General features: G+C 32.7%; 1 long non-coding RNA gene across 1 annotated transcript; it reads left to right on the top strand.

Annotated features, from left to right (window-relative positions):
* The first annotated feature begins 1,595 nt into the window (after positions 1-1,595).
* On the top strand, positions 1,596-4,620 carry LOC120077041 (uncharacterized). The gene is made up of 4 exons (XR_005481722.2): positions 1,596-1,820; positions 2,479-2,599; positions 3,639-3,822; positions 4,309-4,620. It is a non-coding gene; the product is annotated as an uncharacterized LOC120077041 (long non-coding RNA).
* The last annotated feature ends 595 nt before the right edge of the window (positions 4,621-5,215 follow it).

Below are 5,215 nucleotides of genomic sequence, written 5' to 3'. Positions count from 1 at the left end.
CCCAAATTTTCGAGTTTTTTTCTTTATCCCTCCCAAACGTTTGTGGATTTTTATGTACTTTTTTGCTGACTGATTATGGCATATGATTCCTGTTGCAAGTTCATCTGACTTCTTTTTCCCCTTCCACCCTTTTCTCAAAATGTATAATTGTCTATATTCAGTCTCTTTTTTTGTCAGACATCTTTTGTTTGTACTTCAGCTTTCCTGAAATTTTATCATTTTATATCTTCTCTTAAGAAAATTAGCTTGTCAATTTAAGGCACATCATACAAGTCGTGGTATTCAGTTTGAAACTACCTGTTTTAGTTTTGAAATATTTAGCCATTCAACCTCAGACTTCATTAGACGGTGCATTGTTAAACAAACAATAGTGTCATGAATCACGATAAATGAAAGAAAGGCTGAACAAATGTTCTAAAAATAGTCGAACCAAGAACACCAATGTGTTATGCATGTTTATGTTGCTTTCTTCAAGGCATTGTATTTTCAACATAAGTTGAAATTTACACCTCAAACAACGAGAATCTGATGCTAAGTTTAGAACTGAGTGCAATTTCTTTTAATATTTTTCAATGGGTTTTCTTTTTCTTTTGTGCTAATCAATGATGCTTGCTTCCATGTTATTGTGAGGAACGTATACTCCGGGGCCACTAGGAATAATTTTCCATGGATAAGTGATCTTTGGGTTCGGTATTTGCTTGTTCTGAAACGTGCGCGTGCTTCCGAAGGTAAAATTGTTTCTGTAAGTATAGACAACCACACCTTTTCTCTGTAAGTATTGGTTTTTTTTTTTTTTTTAATGAAACTCTAAGTATTGAATTTTTTTTATGAAATTGAAAGTATAGAAACTGTAAGACAATATGTGGATCAAAATTTTGTTATTTTGGATTTCAGTATAGATATTGAGAATAGAGACAATCACTGATGGTGTTACTCGTGAATGCAAAGATTAAATGTACTAAACTATTTCATAGTAAGTTTCTTTTGGAAACTAGTTGAATTAGAATTTTTTAGCTAACTCATTTGAGCAATAATGAAATTATTTTGAGTGAAGTTTTTCATTTGTTAGGTTCAAGTTTGATGTGTAAGGCTTTTGATTCTTGGGGATTTGGAAGGAAGATATGAAGATTGCATTGGACATGTTTTAAGAAGGTTGAAAAGTGGATAAGATGCACCCAACAAAAAAAGGACTTCATAACAACATTAATAACAAGTACAAGGTAATATTTATAAGATGCTTATCTTAAAAGTCTATTTGTTCTAAAGTCTTGGATTAGATTTAGTGTTGGAATGCTATGACTATCCTTCCATTAATTGGACTCATGCATATTCACTTTAATCTTCATTGCCATTGCTAGTTTATTCATGTGTTCTCCGGTCGTTTTCGGTTGGTTTCCATTAGCGCGTGGGCTTTCTTGAAGTGTTCTTTGTTCTCTCCATACATTTTTCGTAACTCTATCAGTTCAGAGGTTTGAAAGTTGTTCTCCTCGCATGTTCGTTCTAGATCTATTCATGTTTTACTTGCTTTTTTTCTCTGTTAGATTATGGGAAGATTTTTTCACAATTTGATGTTAGTAGTGATTCAGTTACCTATGATGCTAATCACAAAGAAGAGGCTCTTCCTCAACATTTGTGCCTTGCAAAATAAAAGAGATCATGAAATCCTCATATAAGGTCAGAGAAAGAATGGAATTCCTATTTATACTTATCTCTGCCAGGGTTGTCAATACTGTTTATAAATATTTATAAATACCCGATTGGAAAGCTGAGGGTACAGCCAGTAGGCATTATTGTATTTGCTGCTGTCATGGCTACACTAGGTATCTCTTGTTTTGTAAACCAATTTGAAAGTGCATTGATTTTCTCATTCAGTGATTTGAACCATGATCGAGGAGTAGGAAAGTCTAGTAATTCTATTGCCTATCTACCTAATATTTCTGCTAGAAATGAAGGCCCCTTTCTCAATTATAACAAGTGAAAAGATTGACATCCACTATTGATGGTTATTACATCGATGTCTTGTAACTAGCAAAGACCATGTCTCCAATTTTCTATTCATATTTGTATTCTAGGATCTTTAATTGTTGGATCAACTTGGTTACGTCAAAATTTCATATTACTTTTATTGGTAGCAAAGCATGATTATATATGATTTGGGTTCCTTTAACAATGCAGAGTAGCTAAACTGTTTGGATTTCTTATTTAAGCTTTCAGGTATTGCTTCAACTAGTAGAACAACTAATTCAAGATAAACCATTTGAAAGTCTATGGTCAGAACAATTAATCTGGTTGCGTGTAATTATGACCTTTTCCATAGTAGAAAAACTTGCCCTCTGGTTATACTGCAAAAACTCAAGAAATGATCTTTTGGATTCATTGCTGAGTGAAAACAAGTTTCAAATGATTAATCTGTTGTATATTAATATGAAGAAAGATGGGTTAATTCCTAATGTCTTTACATATAATATACTTTTGAAGGCATTGTGCAAGAATGACCGTGTTGATGCTGCACACAAGCTGTTTGTCGAAATGTCAAGTAACGGCTGCCCACCTTACGTGGTTAACTATACGACTATGGTGTCTTCACTGTGTAAAGCAGGTAAGATTGATGATGCTAGAGAGCTAGCGGGAAGATTTAATGGAAATGTCTAGATAGAATCCTTCAACATAATTCAAATGTTTAGAACTATGTGAAACGCTATCGTGCCTAGTGGAGATGACATTTAGTTTAATTAGGGCATTTAGTCTTTAATTAATAGTTGGATCTTGTCTACTGATTTATTGTTGGATGTTTAGATTTTGTTATTGCTGCATAGAAATACATGTTGGATTTGTGATATGTTTCCATTTGTTAGGTATTTTATTCATTGTTAACTTTTCTTCAAGTATTTATAGAAAGAGTCTAACTCTAAGGAAGAGTTCTCCTTTCTTATGCTAACTACTTTTGTTTGTTGGCTTTTGAAATCACTTCTTTCTGTAGATTTTGTGGTTTATTGAGACATTTGTTTTGATCGATGGAATTCAGAACTTTCCTAAGTTTTTGTTTTTTGGCTTAAAAGATCAAATGCCCATGTGACAACTTTTGATATTTAAAGTGAAGTGAGTAATCAAATTTGAGTTTTTATAAAACATTGTTGTTTATGCTTGAATGTCTGAAGAAACCTACAAGGAGAGTTTTTGTAAATCATTGTTATACTTTTTGTGACTAATTTTGAGATTTAAAGTACATTGTGAGCTAAATTTGCTTATTGATGTATGTGTTCTTGAATATTCATTTTTTAGGAATTCTGATAGTTTTATTTAGAACAAGTGGTTGTGGAATATTATTGGGAGTGTGTTTCTTTGAACAGGTTCAAGGTAAATTTTTGGTTTTGTTGTGGTAACATCATTATGCTGCCAAAAATTTTCCATCATCTTTGTAGCTTATATCTAGGTAACCAAGCTTCTCTTCTTCAAGATCTTGAAAAAGAAGATTCTCTCATCCATTGATATCATCTCTTGAGATCTATCTATTTTTCTTGGAAGAATATGTTTAAATTGGCTATTTCCTTTTTTTTTTTTCCTTCTCGTGTATGAGCTAAGAAAGAAAGATTACTAAAATAATGTCATCTTTTGTTGTTTCTTCTTCAATATTTAAGACACCTTTGGAAGAGACATGGAAGGCATTGTCATCGTTCGCATGTCTCCGCCACATGCGTTGCCAGGTTCGTTCTACTCTATACTTTTAATGATGTTGTTTGTGTGTTTTTTAGGTGTTTGGAAAGGGTGGGGAGGAGATAGATTTATTGCAACAACAAGGGATTCACGTAAAAATTGTTCCTGGTAAGTCCATTTTTGAATGCTTGCAGTTTTAAGGACAGTTAATAAGTTTTTTCAAGTGACTCTATGATATGAAAATTCCTATTTGAGAAGTTATAGTGTGTTTATTTCTCTTTGGACCATATTGGATTAGAATGTAACACCCGTTTATGACTCATGGACGAGAATTGCAACTTCTTACTATATTCCACTATTGCAAGAATGTATAGATAGGAATTTAGCTGCAGAAGCGAAAATTAACCATGGACAAATCGTTAAGTTCACGTATATAGGAAGGATTATATGCATGTTGGAGTGATAATGTTTTGGGGATACCAGTTACAGTTAAGTTCTACGTTTTGCTATATATCTACTTTAATAATACTTCTTTGCCCAATGTTAGCTTTCTTTTAGTTTTCAGGGAAAAAAAAAAAAGAATCTACGTTTTGCTATATATCTATTTTAATAATATGCATTTTGTTTCATTTTGAACGTTGAATTTTGTTTTAGATGAATATGGCGCACTGAGAATATGTTGGCAATTCGATATGAACATGGCCTATGGACCTTGCCATGGAATGACCAGAATGCCTCGGTGTGAGCGTGCCTGTAATCTTAGTCTGAACCCTCCAAAAGACATTGAGACACTTTTAAAGGCTGGAAAAGTGCAGTTGGAGTGCTTGTAGGATTCTCGAGTTTAAACTACTCATCTTGATGTGTTATTTTTGTTTAATGTATGAAGTGCATGCTGTACTTTTGGACAAAATGTTCAGCCCCTAGCTGAAACGATAATCACTATTCATGTAATGTGAATGGGCTAGAAATAGAATGTTTGCTGATGACAGCTTCCTTGGTTGTTTACTTCTAAATTATGTTCAAAACCTCTTATGAGTAGTTGTATAGTTAAATTTGGCTGATATTTTCCTTTCCTAGTGTTGTTATACTTGAACTTGACATGATGTGTGAATCTGTGATTAAGATGTCTTTTGATTCCTAAAAGTTGAAGAATATTTGTATAAGTAGTAGCATTTCAAAATTTTGTCAATGTGATATTAGTGGGTTCCTTATTCTTGGTTGTCTTAGATTTACAATAGAGTAGTCAAAGATTTATGTAGGCATTATGAGATTGTTAATAAGTTGCGAGATTGCTGAAGAATACAAAGTTGAAGAGCTGAGTTAAAACTGATTGAAAATGGGATCTCATTTTTGCAATAGGAACAGTTTTTATAAGATTGGTAAGATTTTTTTAGTCTATTGCTTGGAACTAGCAGAATTTAATATAAAGAGAAAAAAAAGTAAAGTAAAGTGAGATGTCTTCAAATATCTCCTCTGCCCTTCTACATATTTACATTAATGTAAAACGGACAGATTCGGGCTTCAATGTTGGTTAATAATTAAAAAAAAAAAATAGAGGCTT

Source organism: Benincasa hispida, chromosome 5 (assembly GCF_027475165.1).
Source record: "Benincasa hispida cultivar pf3 chromosome 5, pf3_genome.v1.1, whole genome shotgun sequence".
Taxonomy (NCBI): Eukaryota; Viridiplantae; Streptophyta; class Magnoliopsida; order Cucurbitales; family Cucurbitaceae; genus Benincasa; species Benincasa hispida.
This window is presented reverse-complemented; position numbering and strand designations above follow the sequence as displayed.